The sequence below is a fragment of the Colobus angolensis genome, unplaced genomic scaffold, assembly GCF_000951035.1.
Source record: "Colobus angolensis palliatus isolate OR3802 unplaced genomic scaffold, Cang.pa_1.0 Scaffold419, whole genome shotgun sequence".
Classification (NCBI taxonomy): Eukaryota; Metazoa; Chordata; class Mammalia; order Primates; family Cercopithecidae; genus Colobus; species Colobus angolensis.
In genome coordinates, this window is record NW_012117588.1 from 2,407,368 (window position 1) to 2,428,962 (window position 21,595).

The following is a 21,595-nucleotide window of genomic DNA, read 5'->3' on the forward strand; positions in this document are numbered from 1 at the left end:
ATATAATTTATAATTGGTTCCAAATAGACTGTGATATCCTAACAATTTAAGTAAAAGCTGTAGTTGCCAACATTTACAAATTTTATATATATTATTTTATATATTATAAAGTAGATTTATATACCACTTTATACATTATAAAGTGGGTTTCTTGCAGACCACATGTAGTTGGGTTTGATCCATTCCAATAATTTTTGTCTTTCAATTGGTGTATTAAGTCCATTGCCATTCAAAGGCTTTATTGATATAGTTGGATTGTTATCTACCACGTTTGTTAATATTTCCTATTCATTGCCTTTCTTCTTTGCTCCTATTTTGTCTTCCACTTTTTATCTGCCTTTTGTGGTTTTAATTGAGCATTTTAAATAATTCAATTTTCTCTCCTTTTAAAAAACATTTAAATTATACTTTTTATACATTTTTAGTGATTTTATACTTCTTTTTACATTTTAGAAAATATTTATAACTAATCCAAGTTCATACTGAAACAAAATTATACTACTTCATAAGTAGTATACATGAAGTGAGTATACTATAATATACTAAATAATATAATAAAAATTATAATAAAAATACCAAGAGAAAAAATACCATCTGAATACAATTTGGTTAAATTTATGGAAATGTAACACACACAGAAAAGTCATACTTGAAAATTTAGCCCCATAAATTTTCACCCGATGAACACACCCAATGCTCAAATCAAAACTCCCCCACCCCTTTGCAATGACTATACCACCTCCCAAAGGCAATGGCCACTATTTTGATTTCTAACACATAAGTGCATTTTTATTTTTAAAAACTCCTGCAATTCACTTAAAGCATGATTCCCCAGTCTGCTTCCCACAATGAGTTTGGTGTGTTTTTTCTCATCCATTTTTTAAATACGTGTACATACAACGTAAGTTATCTACCTATGGAAATGTCTAGTTTTGCTTTCTCAATACATTGTAATTTTTACATTTATTTACATACAATTTGGTTTCCTGCCTCTGCCACTAAACTATAATCACCACAAGGAGCAAGTCAATGGCAATACCTGCACCTCATTTTCTCCCCGGCAGCCATACATGTTCCGGAAACGTGGTAAATAAACAAACGAGTCTGCCAGGTGCTGGGGCTATAGAAGTGTACAACGCAAACATGTTCACTGCCCCCACCCTCTTCTGTTATAGAGTGTGATCGATCAGAAATTTGTCCTAAAACCTCTCCGAATGCCTTAAAGTAATGTCCGGCAGCCACAATCTTCATCATTCCCAGTGACGTCCCATACCTAAGCGAGCTCTTCCTTGCTGACTGACTCGCTTCCTGGGCTAATAAAGGGGCCCCAGGTCAACTTCCCCATGCTTCCCACCCACCTTCACTGATCTCAGCCCCTCTGTGTATAAATATTGTCCTTCTACCTTCATTCTACAAAGCTCAACATGTCTCCTAGAACTAGCTAATAAGACAAATGTGGTGAATAGGATTTTGTGCTTGAGAGTTAGAAGACACGGGTTCAAGTCCTAAAGCTTTCACTCTCTGGGTGACTCTGGGCAAATCACTCCACCTGTCTGGTGTAAGTTTTTATGTCTATCAAATGAAGTGATGAACCGAAAAGCTCTAGGGCTCCTTGTAGCTCTAATAGTCTATGATTTTTATGATGAAAGGTACCAACACTTAAGTGCAGACAGCTCATTTTTCTACTGATAGCCTAAGTCCCAGTGATCATTTATTTCCCCTAGGGGAGGCTTAACACTTCTGAATCTCTGTTCGGCTTCTTCATTACACAGGTCTGTCTCACCCCAGCCCTCTACTTTGATAAGGCATACTGCAAGTGGCAATAGTGGAAGGTAGACAAACAGTTCTTCAGGAAGGTTGACATGGATGATCAATACTATCCTTGTGAAAATGCCAGCAAGTTTGAACACTTCTTTGAAACACATCTTCCTTTAGAAAACTGTCTTTTGAAACACCATGACCTGATTTTCAGGGAAGAACTGATTACAAAGCCTGGGGTTTCTTACTAAGGCAGTGAGTTTTCGACTCGCACTCAATGATTAAAGACTAAGGGAAAAGCAAAACAACAAGGGCCTCACATCCCTACTGATTGCATCGTGCTAGGTTGAGATCCATGGAAACTGAACTGCTATCTAGAGAACAGGCTGGCCAATCAGCATGCACGTGGGATCAGCTGACCATGGGGACCCCAATTTCATACAAACAACACTTGGCACCTGGCAACACAAGTGCCCCCTGTTCTGAGCCATTGCAGTGTGTCTGGGGGTCTGCTCTAGTTCTGGGTATGAGGAATAACTCTCTAGGAGTGGGACTGGCTTGGTCTCAACTCTATTTACTGGCTGAGACAACAAGGACCCTCCAGACTTTGGAGACTGAAAACATGGGTCATATGAGCTTCTCCGGGCCATTTTGAAGTTCATCTCTAAATCACTGTCTAATTTTATTCTAACAAAACCATTCAAATTAGCCATTATTGGCCCCATTTTACAGATGAGGAAATTTAAGCCACTTGTCCAATGTCACTGGACTAGGGCAGAGCAGAATTAGTTTTCATTTCACACATTAGGATTCTTAGCCTCAAGTTACACTAAAGAAAGCTTCCAGGGACTGCAGTCTCCCCTTCCCCTGACCCCTAAATATTAGAAAAGTTTAGGGTACATGTCATTCAGGCTGGCCTCCATGGGCCCCTCAGTTCCCCTTATCTATTAGTGAGCAGGAATGAGGCCCATTGGGTACCCCTGGGGGGCGCCAAACCATCAGGTCCTGTGGGCTTTGCCCAAGGCACAAAACACATGGTAAAAGCACTTCCTCTGACCCTTCTTCAAAACAAAGGAAGTGATAAAGTTAGAAAGACTTGACTTTGAGTGGCTGTGAGCATGAGGCAGAAGCACACCTGGAAGTGGTTTCTGGGGAAGGAGTTCAGGGAAGAAGAAAGAGTGGAGAGTGAATTTTTGTGTGTGTGTCAGGGAACATCATTTTGTTCCAGAGTCTAGCACTGGTCTAGTGCATAGTAAGGAGAATGGGAGAAACCAATAGATCAATGTGCAAACACATGTACTGATAGCATGGGACAAGTACCTTGAAAGACACTGTCGGTTTCTCCTCATCCTCAACATGGCTCTATCATTTACTAATATGTTCAGGCACCCTTACCCTCAGACACACACTACAAATTCTTCACTCAACATTGCAATCACCTGGAGCTACATTTCTCTTCACCATTAAACTTTTGGAAACGAGTAGTTTACATCTCTAGTTTCTCAGCATCACCCACTTCCTCTTTAACCTTATGAAGTATTATTTACTCTATTAGAACAGCACTGAGTCTTATCATTTTTCCATTCCCAGCACTTGGCACATATCTGATGATAGGGAGGGTTGGTTTGTTTGGAGACAGGGTCTTGCTCTGTCGCCCAGGCTGGAGTGCAATGGCACAATTCCAGCTCACTGCAACCTTGACCTCCTAAGCTTAAGTGATTCCCCTGCCTCAGCTTCCTGAGTAGCTGGGACTACAGACACGCACCAGCATGCCTGGCTAAATTTTGTATTTTTAGTGGAACAGGGTTTTTCCATATTGTAGGCTGGTCTCAAACTCCTAGGCTCAAGCAATCCACCTGACTTGGCCTCCCAAATGCTGGGATTACATGCATAAGCCACCTCACCCAGCCGAGAGAGAGTTCTTGCTTTGACAGTTCCTACATTCTCTAAGTGTGTTCCTCCTGCCCCACACAGGAACTAGACATCCCTTTGTTATTTCCTCTATGTTGTTGCATTCGAATAGACCTAGAAAGCATTTTCTTTTTCACATGAAGCCAGCTGTCTCCCTGCCCCATTCCTCCACCTGAACTAATTTGTTAGCTTCAGGGAGAGGCATTATCACAGGTATTAGGGAAATGCTAGCTCGAAAAACTGGAAGATCTACTAAGGACTGACATTGTGACCAAAGTGCTATTTTAAGCCACTGGAGTACGATGGTGGTATCTGTAGGAACTGAAACAATTTGCTCAATGGGAAAAAGCATTTAGTGACTGTTGTATTTGTATGTTCTATGGCTTGTGAACATTAAACCAAACAAAACAGGGTTAAGGAACACTGTTGCCCTGCTAGACATCCTCTGCCTTGCTTAGACCACCAAATTTTAAAAACCGCACACACCTTGCATTCATTCTTGAACCCTCCACAGTTTGTGTCGAAGGTTCTCAGCGAATCAAATCCAAAGCAATAGCCAATCAATTATTTACTAAGTGATAGCTTTTTCCAGAGAATCCTATTTTCTATCCCGAGGCCTAGCAAAGCAAAGGAAGCATGACCTTCCTAAGAGAGAGATTTGAAATTCCTCTCAAAGGAAAAACCTGCTGATTAAAATAAAGTCCAAAATCTTATTCAAGTGAAAAAGCATTTAGCTAAATGACTTAGATCCAGCGCTGAAGCATAAGTACTTCCTTTGTCATATATGGATTCATTGTCACCCTCTGCTTGGCTTATCTGGAGGGTGAGATGACCTCCACAATTCAGGAAGGGCAAAATTCTTCAATATCAGACCAAACCCAATACAGGTTTCCCGAAAGCAGGAGTTTCTTCTTTTCCCACACCTCTGAAACAATGAATCATATCTCAAGACACCAAGGGGTAGCTTCTGGGAGAGGCATTATAACAATTTCTGTTAACCCCCAGCCTCTAAAATCTGCTCTGAATAAGCATATAAGCCAAATATAGCATGCTGGCCATGTAATTGTAGTTCTGAGTTTCCTTTTTTTATCTAACAAATGGGTTGCCACTTCTAAAACTCTCTTACACAGAAATTCCAGGGGTCTCACTGCTTTATCGGTAGTAAAAAAAAATCATTTCAAAAAATCCGTAGTGTTGTAGAATAGATCCAAAAGAAATTTTAGAGATCACTGATGTTAGTCCCTACTTTTATTGGTGATGATTCTAACCTAAAACCTATTTGGTTCACTAACCTGGAGAGGACACCAAAAGGAAGTTGATCATTTGTCTTACCTTCTGCCAGCTTTGTTTCATAAGTAGTACTGTGTAGTCTTAAGTGAACAATCTCTGTGTTAGATTGCCAGGATTTGAAGCTCCTCCCCTCTGCTAATTATGTAACTCTTGTAATAGAGTGAAATAATAAAATGAGTTAATTGTTTAAGCACACTTTTGAGTCCTTAAAAAGGTCTGGTATACTGTGAATGCTCATAGGATACTAGCTAATTGATCCCTCAAAGGGTTGTTTCTAGGATTATGAGATGACACTTATTAAAGTTTTAGCATAGTACCTGGCATATCATGCTCACTGAATGTGTCCTTACAGCCTTACAGCAAGGGGAGGAGATAGCTCTCTTGAGCTCAGGCCATTTATTGGTTAGGGAGGCTGTAGTACTGAAGACTTTTATTTCAAAGTGCGGATATTTTGATAGTTGGATGTACTCTTGTAATGTAGCTAATACTGAACATAGAATGATTAGCAGAAAAGCTTCGAACTATTGCTTTCTTTCTAAAGTGTGTTTAAGGGAATTCCACAAAATCTGTTATCCACACTTTTGCTTAGTTGGGGAGTCCAGACCAGAAATATCCCCTTGACCACATTTGTTAGTTATTATCATTATTTAAGAAGGATTGAAGTATTCCCATCAGAGCCCATAGTTTGGCTTTTAGTGCTCAATGAATATCTTTATGTTTAGTAAACTCCATATAACTCCCACACAGAGTGAGAGGTCACATTTCCCTATCTCCCCCTGGGTGTTGTTTAAGTACATAGCAGACTGACTGGGGCTGAGCTGAGCTGACAGTTCAAAACAAGGTTTTGGAGCTCAAGCAGCAAACAAGGCCAAAAGTGCCTTCCTGATGGGACTTCTCTTTGGGTAGACTTCATGATACACAGGCCATTTAAATGTCATGCTTACAGCTATCAATCTCAGTGTAAAGAAAGCTCCTCTCTCAAGATTCCAGTAAAATTCCCATAACCCAGTTTCACTGGCCTGGCTTAGTCATGTGTCCATCCCTAATCCATGTGTCTGTGACCAGGTTGGGGTAAGAGTTTGGATAAATTACTCTGGCCAGATTGAGTCATGTCCCGACCCTTGAATCTGGAAGTATCAGTTAGTCCCATCCAAACCACATGAACAGAAGGAGGAGGAAGGAGGATACTCCAAGCAAAATCTGGGTACTATTACCAAAAGAAAGGGCTGCAAATACGGAATAGATAAAATTCACAGCTACCTACTCCACCTGACTCTATCACTACTCACTCTAGGATCATGAGTGAGCCATTGATCTTTTGGGGATGTAGTTTTGTCATCTATAAGATGAGAGATTTGGCTAATAAGATCAGGGCTTCTCAAAATTTAGAGTGTCCTAAGCCCTCTGAAGGCCTTGATAAAACAGTTTCTTAGACCCTGCCCCCAGAGATTCTGATTCAATAGGTCTGGAGTGGGGTCCAAGAATTTGGCTTTCTATCAAGTACCCAGATAATGTTGCTGTTGCTGATGCGGGGACCACATTTAGAATAATACTGAGCAGCTACTGGCACACAATAATGCTTTGAGCAACTAAAAGTCTTCATTCTGAAGCTCAAGGTAGAGATTCTGCTTCTGTCCCCACTGTAAGAAAAGCAACATAAACCCCTGACAGAAACACAAGAATGGCAGCTCTGAATTCTCAACTCAGGCCCCATCACTGGAGGAGTAAGTCATATCCATGACTCTAGTAGTCATTCATTTGAGGTAGATCACAATGGCTAGATTGGGTGAGGCTGGACTAGGAAAGGCCTCTGGCCTCTCAATTCTAGAGCTCCTGGGGACAACGTCTGTCTTCCTAATTCATGCTTGTCCTTATTCAAATCTCTGCTGAGGCAGCTCTGAGAATATGAAGGTTCCACAGGGAAGCAGAGGGCTTTTTGGTTAAGAACACAGACTTTGGTGACAGGTAGACCTGGACTGTAGTACTCATTCGTTCACTCACTAAAGATTGTATAACCCTAGGCCAGGTGCGGTGGCTCATGCTTGTAATCCCAGCACTTTGGGAGGCTGAGGCAGGTGGATCAACTGGGGTCGGGAGTTCAAGACCAGCCTGACCAACTTGGAGAAACCCCGTCTCTACTAAAAATACAAAATTAGCTGAGCATGGTGGTGGGTGGCTGTAATCCCAGCTACTTGGGAGGCTGAGGCAGGAGAATCGCTTGAACCTGAGAAGTGGAGGTTGTGGTGAGCTGAGATTGTGCCATTGCACTCCAGCCTGGACAACAAGAGCGAAACTCCATGTCAAAAAAAAAAAAAAAGACTGTGTAAGCTTGAGCAGATTATTTAATCTCTCTGTCCCTTAGTTGCAAAATTGGGTGTATCTAGAATATGCCTCATGGAGTTATTGTAGAGATTAAAATAAAGGAGGTTATGCATAGGTGAAGGATTTAGCACAGTGCTTGGCACAGGTAAACTCAATCAATGCTATGTAACACTTTAAGTTTAGGTCCAGGATGCCCCTGCACACTCCACAGCTGAACATCATTTAACAAGGTATACTAGCATCCATTCCTGATTATTAACAGCTTCTCAGTTAGGAATGTCCTGTTCCTCTGCTCTCTGACAGTTGTGTTTTCCCAGGGTATCTGGGTATGTTCTGGGGTCAAATGTGTTTGTAAAACGCTGGGTAAATGGATGTTTTCTTTATTGTAGGACATTTTAGAGTCTTTACTATGGTAATTCAAATTAAGAATCTCCAAAGGGGCTATTTGGTATTTGGCGATTCCCAAACCTCGTGGACCATGGAACCCTTTTTGTACACATATTAACATTTTCTGACATTCTGCATGCAAAATGCAGCCTTGGAAACACTGCCCTGGAGCAAAACTCTATCCAAAAGGCTCCAGTATGCTGATGAACAGGCATATTCAGAGATGTCCTACGGGTCCTGTGAATCAATACTGTGAACATGGTGATAAGTAATACGTCATGTTTAGCTGGGTAGTAGTTGCCATACATTGTAATGGATGAGGATGGAGGATAAAAGCTATATTTTGGCAATAATTTAGAAAATCATTTTCAACTAGAAGAGATAAACGTTTTGAAATTGAGGTGCTCATGTTCCAGTCTCTGCTCTGTTGTGATTCAAGGAGAGGGGTAGGAGCTGGGCAAGTGGTGTGTGAATGTCCTGTTCTCAATAAAAGGAGAGCATGGAAGAGTGTTAGTGGGAGCAGGTAACACTTTACGTAAGAGTAGGGGAGGGTGGCAGTGCCTCAGATGGACTTGGGCTCAGGTAACAGCTCTCATTGCTGATAACTGCTGTGGGTACTTGCAGCATTACCAGGAGGTTTTTATGTCCTAAAAAATAATTTTAGAGTGTTCTAGGTCAATAACCAACCTAAAGTGCAGTGAAGATTATACCAGATTTATCTGTTATAAAAATGTGATACTGATGATTAAATCAGGAGAGAAAGTAGCTGCCCTTTTTAGAATAGCGCCTAATGCAACTGGGATCTCTGAAAAATGAAATGTAGCTGAGCTTGGGCCAGTTACTCTAATTTGAAGAGTCTCTAAGTTCAGTGAAGCTGCTATGTCAGCATACTTTCGTGAGATTATATGTGATTTGCTGAACTCTCTCAAGAACACAAAATAAATTAAATTAAAACTGTGATACCACCATCACAACTTTTTGTTCTTCGTAGGTCTGGCTGTTTTACATAATTAGGAGGAGCTGAACTTTAAGGAGGCCTTGAGTATAGAAAACAGGTTGCTGGTGTTGAGGTGCTCATCATTAAAAAATAAACACATTGGCCTTACTGCTAGCAGCAAGACTGTGACTCCCCCGCCTCTCCCTGCTTCTCAGGCTCCAACTCAAACCAGCTGGCCTGTGTCATCTCTCTATTAGTGTAGGACTTGAAAAGCTCCACCACAGATAGACTCAAGATTGGGGGATCTGCCACTTATATTTGCTGAAATGCATTACGCACATTTTTGAGAGTGTGGCACATGAGGTTGCAGACTTTTAATTGCAAGGAGTGAAAAGGGTTTTTAAGGCAGCTGGCGTGTCTCATGGGAGCCCCTGTCAAGGGAGCCTCCTACAGCAAATTTCATTTACCCCAAGGCTGAGGCGACTCATGTGGCTCCTTATTAAGTCATTCTTTCAGCTGCCCCCTTCTCTCTGTGTCTGGCTTTCCTTTCTCAGGCTCCTAGATGTGCGCAAAAGCCTGCCAATGCTAAACTCGGGCTGGGCATAGACTGACTTTCCTCCCCTCTGTAGCAGGGGCTATTGGTAACTGGATCAGTGTGGCAGGTTGTCCTCACAGCTGGGAAAATCTTCAGCTCTCCTGCACCCAGTGTGCTGACAGCGGGTTCAGCTCATTGCATTCTCATTTCATTTCTGTGTGTCACTAAATGAGAGTCTTAAAAGCCGCTGCCATGGGGCCTGTAGGAGAAGGAGGTGTGAGGGCAGGAGAGCATAGAAATACTGGGATGCTGGGGAGAAAAGCGGCAGCCCTGCGCTTGTGTATTATGGCAGGATTTGCCAGAGACAAACCAGAGAAAAGGTGGGAACTCACCATTTCAGATGAGGGCTTAAGGTGACAGAGTTGGTTAAGAATGATATTGGCATGAATAAGACCCTGGGTCTGATGAGTGCTCTGCCTTCCTCACTGGTCAATACCCATGTTCAGCTCCTCTTCCCACCAGCTAGCATGTAATTGGAATCAGGAATCTCCGAGCTCAGTGGCCCACGGAGGAGCCCACAGATCCTGCCCTCAAAGTGTTTACTCTTAATAAAGGACCCAGCACTGACCAATTGGTATCAGTGGACAAATGCACAGAGCACAACTGTGACATTGTTGAGATACAGCGGTAGCGCTGTGGTTATACCACCGCGTTATACTAATGCTATACCGTAGCACTGAAGATGCATCGGTGATTCCAAACCAAAAAGACAGTGCTGAACCGCAACTGCCTATTCTATACAATACTCACTGGGTCTGAATATTTGTTACTTGATCCCTATCTGTAAGCTTGTCTACCTCTTCTCCTTTCTGGGGACAAGAATCTACATGTAGTGGAAACCACCAATAAGATGTATTGGCAGGAAGGCTGTCCGTGGGATGTCACTGAGACCAGAATGAGTGTCTTACTCATCTTTGGGCTCCGTGTGTTAAGGGTAGCAATTGGATTCTAGGGGACTAAAAAATATTTGTTAAGTGGCATCAGATCACCATTATCTTTCATCTGTGTAGCACCTTTCTACTTTTATAAATCAGCTTTGTTGTTGTTGTTGTTGTTGTTTGTTGTTAGAGATAGGATCTTGCTCGGTTGCCCCAGGCTGGAGTGCAGTGGCATGATCATAGCTCACCACAGCCTACAACTCCTGGGCCCAAGTGATCTTCCCACCTCAGCCTCCAGAGTAGCTGGGACTATAGGCACACATCACCATGGTTGGTTAATTAAAAAAATTTTTTTTGTAGAGATGAGAGCCTTACTACGTTGCCCAGGCTGGTCCCAGTCTCAAACTTCTGGACTCAAATGATTCTCTCACCTTGGCCTCCCAAAGTGCTGGGATTACAGGCGTGAACCACTGTGCCCATCCAAAGAAACAGCTTTATATGTTTCTTCTTACTGGAAGCCTTTGTGGTAGCACAGATATTTTTCAGTTCTTCAAATGTGATGATACCAAGGCACAGATGGGTTAAGCGACTTGCCCAGGATGACAGAGGAAGTATGCATCAGGGTTGGCACTCAAGCCAGCTATCAAGGCCGGCTAGGGGGACACTTTGGGAAATGGAACAGAATCACCTACATCTGTGTCCTTACCTTATTTATAAGTCTTTAATCTGACATAATTGATAAAACATTGAGCTTTTTTCAGTTGTAAATTAAAAGTGAAAATACATATTGAACCCGGGCTTGGTGGCTTATGCCTGTAATTACAGCACTTTGGGAGGCCGAGGAGGGCAGATCACTTGAGGTCAGGAGTTCGAGACCAGCCTGTCCAACATGGTGAAAACCTGTCTGTACTAAAAATACAAAAATTAGCTGGGTGTACTGATGTGTGCTTGTAATCCCAGCTACTTGGGAGGCAGAGGCATGAAAATCGCTTGAACCTGGGAGGCTGAGGTTGTAGTGAGCTGAGATCATGCCACTGCATTCCATCCTGGGCAACAGAGCAAGACTCCATCTCAAAAACAAAAAATAAAAGTAAATAAATAAAATACATAATGATAAGGATCCCTGTAGCTTATGGATGAATAGATGTCCGCTTCTAGGTTCACACTCGTGCTAAGAGTTTTTTTCTTTAAGCTGGTAATAGTAAAGCATCAGACACCACCATAAAGCACAAAGCTCCATCAGAAAAAAAAAATCAATTTTGTTAATAATAAAAAATAAAAATAATGACTGAGTAATTGGGGATTATTTACCATAGAAGCAGTTTCTTTTGCTAGGAAAGTAAACATTTTCACTTCTTAGTACTTATCTACCAGCAGGGGACCATCACATCAGATAGCACCCGGTTCAATTAACAGCTTCCCTTAATTATTTCTAACATCTATTAACAACATAATCGAGTGAATCCATGGCCACAGTGCTTAATTTTGTACCTCCATTGCTATGCTTACAGTCGCAGTTTTGCTTTCAAAGAGTAAAGTATTAACACCCGAATCTCAAACTGTACCAAGTATTATTTTTGTTACTATAAATCATTCTCTAAAAGCTATTTCTTGTTCTCTAGATCATGGATTCTCAACAGGGCCAGTATTGCTTTCAAGCGGCTGAAAAGTGGTCAAGGGCTGTGGGATGGAGGGAATTGATACAATTTTACCCTTTTTGTGTATAAAGTACAGATATACATATAGCACATAAATACATACACAGTATATCTGTGGTATTAAAATTTCATGGGGTGGCAATTGGGAAAAAATATATCTTAAAAGGATCCTGGAAAGGCTGTGGTGATGAGGGTGTGGCAATAATGAAAACGGGTTTAAGTAACACCGCCCCACACCTATGCATCTCAAATCTGGCCTACTCGTTGGAATCACCTTGAGGGTTTTGAAAAAATACAGATACCTGGGCCACTCCCAGAGTTTCTGATGTAGTTGGTTTGGGTGGTGCCTGGACTTGGTATATGTAAAAGCGTCCCAGATGAGTCCCCTTTGGGGCAGCCAAATTTGAGAACCACCACTCTAGATTGCAGATGACAGAACTATTAACCCACACCGCAGATGTGACTAAACTGTCATGACAGTCTTTCCTAAACCCAGGTGTGACTTTGGAATTTTTTTCCATACATCATTGCAAATTGGAATTGACATGTGAAATGAAACCAATTTGCCATTCCTGTTCTAGATGGTCCCCTGGGCTAGAACAGAACCCAAAACCATATCCTAATGTTTTAGCACCTAGAAGGTTCTCATTAAGTGTCATTATGCCTGACATTTCCTCATTATTCTTCTATTGTTCAAGGAGGAGAACACAGAACAAAAATTGGTGGTGAGTGAGCAGAGAGTAAGAAGTTTGCTAAATGTCCAAATATAGTGGAACAAAGGTGTATTTGGTCATACCCGGGTAGGGCTGGCTGATATTGTTTTCATTATATGTTCATTAGACATGAACAGACAAATCTACCAGGCAAAAACAAAAAACCACAAAAGTTTTCATTTTATGACAGGCCCTTTTTGAAGGATATTTGTTCACCTTTATGCTAGCATCTACGGTTAAGATGTATCTCACTCAATAGGTATGAAGCAAATAGTTGTTTTCTAAGAGCAGAGATTAATGTCAAGTTTTAGTGAAGTTAGGCAGATCTTCAAGTGGAAAGTCAAATGAAATAGTTTCAAGAGTAAGAGTTCCTAATTAGCACTCAAAGTTTTAAGAAATGATACCTGCTGAGGTAAATATAGATTAAACAACAAATGTGTTTTGTAAGAAAATTTGAACACAATTTTCCTTGAATTTGGTGGTTGAATAAAACATGAAATTTGATCTATTTATTTTGATAATTTAAGGTAAACTGTTAATATACACATATGTATGTGTGTTTGTGTGTGTGTGTGTGTGTGAGAGAGAGAGAGAAAGAGAAAGAAATAGTAATTCGTTTTTGGAAACAAAATGGCCAATACAAATATGGAAAGCTGCATACCTCATCAGTTACCTAGTAATCATCATAACAACAAAGTCACCAGATGGGCAAAAGCTAAAAAGATGAAAATACCAAGTTTGGAGAGGAGGTAGAATAACAGAATCTCTCATACGCTCTGTTAGAGCAAGTGGGGCTGTAGAGTGGATCAACTACTTTGGAAAAATAGTTTGACATTATCTAGCAAAGGTGAAGATGTACATAACCCTATACCCCAGCAATTGTACTCCTAGAGATTTCCCCTGGAGAAATGTGATTTCATGTATCAGGAGACATAAACAAAAATGCTTATAGCAGCACTGTTTGTAATAGTCCCAGTGGAAACAATGCAAATGCTTGTCAGGTGTGGAATGAATAAATAACCGTGATATGTTTACAAGTGGACTATCAAACAGCAATAACATGGATAACCTACTTCTACACATAATAACATGGATGACTCTCACAAATGTAATGTTAAGACAAAATCCTCCTTCCTTTCACACAAATGTTAAAACAGATGAAACTAAGCACATGTGTAGGGATACATACCTCAGTGATAAAACTGTAAAGTAAAGCAAGGAAATGATGATCAAGAATGTCAGCAGAGTAGTTAGGGAAGAGCAAGTTGGTTTTATCATTAAGGAGAAGCATGCAGTGGGTTAGAGAGGGCACCCAGGCTACTGATAACATTCATTTCCCAACCCAGGTAGTAAACACATATGTAACATTCACTTTACAGTTGTTCGTAATACACTTTAATGAAGTTTTCTGGATGTATATTTCACAAAAAAATAAATTGATTTCTAAACTTGCTATTTTCTGTATGACTTGTGTATTAATATATTAATTGAAGTTAAACAAGAACAAAAAGTGTTTTTTGAAGCCCGTAAAATGGAGAGAAATACTCAAGAACAGGTTTTGGACGATACCAGCAACAGGGCGGCCCCAGGGTTCACAACCCTTAGGAACTCTGTCCTTAGGGTGTAGTTACAGGATAATTTGTTCAACCTCTTATATCCTGGGTCTCTCTATTGAAAATCCCAGTTCCTGGAAGAGAGGATAGGGTTGGCCTGGTCATATTCCGTGTTGGTCACATGTCCTGATTTACCAGAGCCACGTGGAGTCAGAGAGGGGTCATTCTTCAAAGACCAGGGAGTGAGAGGGAAGGAAGCCTGCGTGGATGAAAATAACCTACAATCTGGACACAGTCAAAGCCAACAAACAGAAAACACCAAGATCCAAGAAGGCACGCGGGTAAGAATCCCTGACAAAGTCAAGACTGTTCCTGAAGAATTCATCCCACAGAAGGGCAGCAGTTAACTTGCTGCCTTCTGTTGACCTTTGCATTCCAGGACTGGAGTACACAACTAATGTAAAAGAGTGAACGATGACATGTGAATGAGATTCTTCCCTTGGTGCCTTAACTCGCCATATTCCCTCTGTCTGGGAAATGTGTGCCAACCCCAAATGGTCACTCTGATCACCTCTCCTGTTCGGAAAACTAGACTTCAACCATCCTTTATGATCTCTTCTCTTGTGAACTTTATGGTGGTCAGAGTCACAGCAAAGAGCTGAAAGTCGATCAAGAAAGGACAAGAATGAGTGCTCCTGTTTGCTGGGACCAGGAGGCAGAGGACTAGCCTGTCATTCACGGGTCTTCAACTTCTTCCTGGCTTCATTAGGGGAGGGGGCAGGGCTTGTAAATTGGGGAAGTGGGTGGGGTGGTAGGAAGAAGGCAATATTGCCAGGCCAGCAGGAATCCTGACTCTCTTGGTTACTCATCCTGTACCAAGATAATTTTTGAAAGTACAGACTTGTGTGTGGAAACCTATCCTTCCCACAGCTCAACCTCAGCTTTGAAATGGTTTTCAGCAGAAAGACGGGAAACACACAGGTAAACAGTACCTTTCTGAAGCACAATGAGTGGCCTCTGCTACAGAGACCAATTTGGAAACAGCCACATAATACAATTTAAATAAAGCATGATTATCTTTTTTTTTTTTTTTTTTTTTTGAGACAGATTCTTGCTCTATCACCCAGGTTGGAGTACAGTGGCACAATCTCAGCTCACTGCAACCTCCACCTTCCCGGTTCAAGCGATTCTCCTGTTTCAGCCTCCCAAGTAGCTGGGACTACAGGCATGTGCCACCACGACCGTCTAATTTTTGTATTTTTAGTAGAGAATTACAGGCGTGAGCCACCGCACCTGGCCACATGAATATCTTTATTCATGAGCCTGGATCCCTAAGAATGAGGATGCCTGTGACTACTCTTATTTCGTTCAGCAATCACATTCATCATACAACACTCAAAGACATATTTGGTGTGCAGTTCACACCTATTCCTCCGGAGCTTTGAGCAGTTAATAAACATTAGCTTATTAGCATTAATTAAAAAGCATCTTATTACAGCAGGATCCAGAATTACCACCTAGCCACTCTAAAAACCAGCGATCGGCTTGACTTTTAGCAAAGCCTCTTTTATTGATGGCTTCTGTGGGTGTAGCTAACATCCGCCATCCCCCGTCTGATCTCATTATTTCAGATCCTTGCATGCTGACTGGCTTTGCCTTCTCTCTCTCCTCGATCCGCCTTTTACATAAGTGCGATTGTTTCGTTGCTTCCTTCCTCGAAGCCCGGGTTTTGTCCGGGTTTGGCTCAGCTTGCGTGTTTAAGGACAAACGCCTAGGCCTCTGGGCAAGGGTCTAGAGCTCCCGCAGCCCTTCATCGGGTGACCTCCTCCTGTCGGGGCCATTTGTCTTGAGGGCCGCTCTTGGAGGCTCTGAACAGGACGCTCCAAGTGGAGCCCTAGCGCTTGGCAGACAAGCCCCTGGATTGTTGCTAGAGACCCCCAGGTCGCTTTGGGGCGGAGCGCGCCTTTCATGAATCCGGGAGCCTGGGATGCGCATGGCGAGGAGGGGGGAAACGTGCTGGGGAGAAGGCAGGCCTTGATGTATGCCCCGGTGGACAAAAGCTGCTAGTGTCAGCTTGATTTGCAAGATCAACATTCATGAGTTTCACCGCTTAGAAAGGGGGATTATCTGCAAACCGGAGACTGAATGGAAGCCATAAATAAGTGATTTCACACTACCAAGCAGGAATAATATTCTCCCTCCTAAATTATTCTGAAGAGCATGTTCGGCCCCTTCCAGGTTCCCACCGCTAGCTAGCCCTCAGGGGTGGTGTACGCAAACGGTGGACCTTTCGGCGTCTGAGACCGGGTGCTGAGCCCGGGAGCAGCGCCCGCTTTACTTCCCAAGATCCACTCCGGGTTTTGCCTAGCGCTGCTCCGGGAACCCATTCCAGACGCAGGTAACGCCAGGCAACGTTTTCCTTCTCACCCGCCCACAGCCAGCCCCTAGCCGCCGCCGGCGTTCCCAGGCCCAACACAGCACAGATGCACGGTTCAAAATGTGTTCGAATATGCAGGCTGCATCAAAGACATTGGGAGGGTCTTTCATCCTTTCAGCTGCCTAAGTAGGGACATGCTCCTAGCTACCCTCATTTGTGGCTGGATTTATTCTGGAATGAAAATGTACCTCTGGACGCAAAAAGAAAGGATGGAAGGTTTTTTTCCCCCTACTGCTTGCACCCGATTTCTCGTTTTGCCTCTCCCTCACCCTCATCCTTTGTTTACGCCAGGCTGTGTTAACCGCATGAGGACCCCCGTGGCTTGCTCTTTTCTTTCTTCCTTACGGTTGTCATCCGGTTTATAGCCTGACTTCTTCGGGCTATCACGTACCCCTTCCTTTTCCTGGAAGTGGTTTTGTTGTAGGACAGCCACAGGTGGACCTTACCAAGCTTTAAAGGGCGGGGACAGGGGAAGGCAAAACCCGGGAAGGGGAAGGGGAAGGCTGTTGCCAGAGGACGGGGCGGAGCAACCACAGTCACTGTGGTTATTATGTCCAGCCTCCTGGGACCTCCACTTAGCTTGGCTGGCACCCTGTCCCCGCCCGCACCTCCCCAGCTGCTGATGTCGGGAGGCAGCCCTCCTTGAAGGGCTGAGGGCAGGACCCTGGGGACCGGAAGTGAAGGGTTTAAGAGCCATCCCGCTACTAGAATGGTGCCCTGATGTTTAATGGCAAATTACCCAGCAAGCACCTATTTTTAAAACTTTCACCCCTTTTCCTTGGGAGCCCCCCCGCCCCACTGTTTTGGAAAATTTAAACCTTTCAAGAAAACACGTGTGTGTTTGCATGCGCATGAGCACGTGAAAGAGAGAAGAGATAGTTGCTTAGGTAAGGTGAGAGACGGAGGGGAGGGGAAGGAGTTGAGCATCATGAGGTAGTATAGGAGGAAGCTTTGTTCCTGGAGGATTGATTTTGTGAGGGAAGGCAGAACCAGACAACAAGGAGAATTTAGATAATATGTCTGTACTCCGAAAAGGTTAGGGTCTACAACAGTCATCTAAGGCAGTGACAGACAAGGGTCTGCACATTGAAACCACAGGGTGTCAACAAGGCACAGAAAAGAGTGCAATGTAGGGCGCTGCCTTTTGGCTGGGCAAGGCATGAAGCATTCCTGAGAAAGGTCTATACTATGAAGCCAGCTCACTGTAGACTTGGGACTCACTCATCAGCTTTGGCTTTCCGTGGAGACGCAGGTGTTACTGAATGAACCTAAGATACTGTGGAGAAGGCTGCTAGTCTCCAAAGCTCATGGAAAGTGTTTCTTCCTGACCAACTGCAAAAGAGTAGATACATGCTGTGCTAACCTTTGTGATGAAAAGAAAAAATGGGAGAAATACATGTACCTATATATCTTTCAAAAAAAGAGAAATATAGGAGGAATAAACCAGTAAAGAATGAAGTGAGATGAAGCAGGTCACCTAACAAGAAGGTGGGAAACAGGGTGGAAGGAATATGAGAGGGAGAAACATTTCTATGGTATAGCTCTTTGTATTATTTTTAATTTGGGGAAGTTTATTAATGTTCTATTTATTTAAAAGATTAAACCGACAAGTATGGAAAGGGAGAAAAAACTAAAAACCAAACTGAAAAAAATAAACCCAATTGTATTTCAAATGAATAACCACACTGAAAGGGGGGAAAAAGAAATCTAAGTAGTTTTTGAATGCAGGTTAGGCCATATTCCATTAGACTTAGGTAGCGTGGGAGTTGGGGAGGACTTAAAGAAACACAAAACTCTTTTTACTGGGTTTGTTTGTGTAGCAGCATGGACACAGAAGGATTCTGAAATGATTTTAGATATTTCATAGTATTGAGCAAATCAGTAAATACATTGATGTTGACAGCCAGGGTTCTCACTGTGGAGAAGAAAGTTACAAATATAGAAAGGGAAGACTTGGATGTAAGAAGAATGGATTGCAATTGGAGGTATTGCTGTGGACTCATAATTTCTGAAATGTATATATATGCATGTGTATGCATTACTGTGATATATATATCTATATATATTTAGATAGATAGATAGATAGATAGATAGATAGATAGATAGATAGATAGATAGATAGATAATCTCCTGCCTTTGCCCACTGAAGCAGAAATCTTGGTAGCAGCCATACCTAACAGCCACACCTTGCTTTTGAATGTAGTATTCTAACTAAGAGGAACAAGGGATCCTTAGAGAAAAAATGTTTCCAGGGCAGAGGCAGGAAATGTGCAAGATAAGCCTGGAACTTTTTTTTTAATCGAGGTGAAATTCACATAACAAAATCAATCATGTTCAAGTGTATAATCCTGTGGCATTTAGTACATTCCCAGGGTTGTGCAACCACCTCCTCTATTTAGTGAGAGCCTGAAATATCTTGTTATTCCAGGATGTACGGAATTGTACAAAACATACTAGGGGCATATCATGAGGACAGAGGAACCAGGCTGGAGCAGCTTCCCCTGCCCATGTCTGGGACAGTTTGAACACCAAAATAATTATTGGTAGTAACAAATTATAAACCACTGAAAGAGAAAAGTATATAGAATCCATTTTATATACTCATAAGCATAGAAATAAATAAGTAAATGTATGAGAAGGATGGCTCTTTTTACAGTAGAATACTGTTATAAACAGAATCGTGTCCTCCTAAAATGCATATGTTAAAGCTGTAACCCCTAATGTGACTGTATTTGGAGATAGGGCCTTTAAGGAGGTAAGTAGGGTTAAATGGGGGTCAATAGGGTGGGGCCCACATCCAATAAAACTAGTATCCTCAAAGGAAGAGGAAGAGACACCTGGGGCATGTACACAGCGAAAGACCAGTGAGGGCACAGCAAGAAAGATGTCATTTACAAACTGAAGAGAGAGGTTCAAGAAAAACCTACTGGGCTGGCACCTTGATCTTGGATGTCCAGCCTCTGAACTGTGAGAAATAAATGTCTGATGCTGAAGCCACCCAGTATGTGGTATTTTGTTATGGCAGCCTGAGCAGGCTAATACAAATACCTATTGTCAACTGGTAGATGTGGCAGGAGAGCTGGACTTGGGGAAAAAATTATTTTACCACCATTGAGTACTTAAGATTGTTTGTGGCAAGAGTCACCTGATGTTCAATCTAGATAAAATTTTGGTGATGAATGAGCAATTTACATGTTCTTAAAGTGTCTCCCCATAGATTGCCTTTTGGTTGCAAGTGAAAAAAATAGTAATTATACAGTGGAGAAATCAGATACCCTTTTGACTAGTGATTGAAACAAACATCACCAATAAAGGACAGATAGACATCATGTGCTTCTGGATATGATGGCCTAAAGAGGAGATAATACTACTTTTGTACTATTTAACTGGAAATGCATAGCCTGAATTTAATAATGAGGAAGCATTATAGAAACCCCAAACAAGGAACATTCCATCTTACAAACAGGAACTGTTTTTTAAAATGTCAGTGTCATAAAGAAGAAAAAAAATCTAAAGAGATATGTCAACTATGATATATGATTTTAGACTGAATCCTATACTGAAAAAAATTACTGGGTCTGGTAGGCAGCCACTAAAATGGTCCCACTTCCTGATATTTGCCCCTTTGTATAATCATTTCTCTTGAATGTGGGCTGAACTAATGACTTACTGACTTGCTTTTAATGAAAAGAAGATGGCAGAAGTAATAGAATGTCACTTCAAATATAAGGTTACAGAGAATTGCTGGAAGTTTCTACCTGTGGGGCTTGTTCCCTCACTTATTCTAAGGTACTAGTTGCCATGCTGTGAGCAGCCCTAAAGAAAGGACCATGGGGTGAAGGGATGAGAGAAACTCCTGGTCAACAGCCAGTGAAGCACTGAATCCTGCCAACAACCACGTGAGTGAGCAGGAAAGTGGATCCTCCCCACATTGAGCCTTCAGATGAGACCATAGCTGTAGCCTACACATTGATTATAACCTGGTCAAAGGACCCAGCCAGGCCACACGCAGACACCTAACACACAGAAACTGAGATCATAAATGTTTGCCATTTTCAATTGCTAAGTTTTGGAGTAATTTGTTATGCAGCTATAGATAATTAACATACCATGTTCCTTGACAAAATTGGAAGCTGGATAGTAGATTATATTAAAGTATTATATCAATGTTAAATTTCCTGAAGTTGGTAATCTTACTCCGGATATGTAACACTGTAAGATGGTATTCTTATTCTTAGGAAATATACACTGCACATTGATAAATTAGGTACAGGGATATAATATTTCCAACTTTCAAATATGTATTATCTATCTCAAATGTTATATACTGAGATAGATAGATATTTCAGATATATGTAAATATAAATACATTTATATATATACATAGAGAAGAGAGAAAGGGGAGAAGAAAGAGAAAGGGGATGGAAAGAAGAAGGGAGGAAGGGATAAGAAAGGAAGAGAGACAGCACAAGCACAAATGATAAAGTACAGCACAATGTATATATGAGTGTTCTCTGTATTATTCTTATACTTTTCTGTATGTTTGAAATTGTTTCTAAATACTTTTTTTTTTTTTGAGATGGAGTTTCGCTCTTGTTGTCCAGGCTGGAGTGCAATGGTGCAATATAAGCTCACTGCAACTCCGCCTCCCAGGTTCAAGTGATTCTCCTGCCTCAGCCTCCCAGGTAACTGGGATTATAGGCATGTGCCACCATGCCCAGCTAATTTTGTATTTTTAGTAGAGACGAGGTTTCTCTATGTTGGTCATGCTGGTCTGGAACTCCTGACCTCAGGCGATCTGCCCATTTCAGCCTCCCAAAGTGCTGGGATTACAGGTGTGAGCCACCACACCCGGCTCTAAATAAGTTTCTTTTTTTAAAAAAGGATCAGACTTTGATATATCTTTAACAAGACATTTACAAATAATAATTCCATGCCTTTAAGTTATCAATGTAAAATGACACGTAACACTCCATTTTCACCCTTATTTCAGGTGTATCTTATAGGATTTGTTTTTAATTCTTTACACAACATTAAGAGAAACAAAACTCAAGACAGAATCTTGTTTCTATGAGTCTCCTATATTTTGCCCATTTATTTTCTTCATTTCTCAGGTGTCTGTTTTGTAATTGTACTCTTAGGAGCTAGCATTCTTA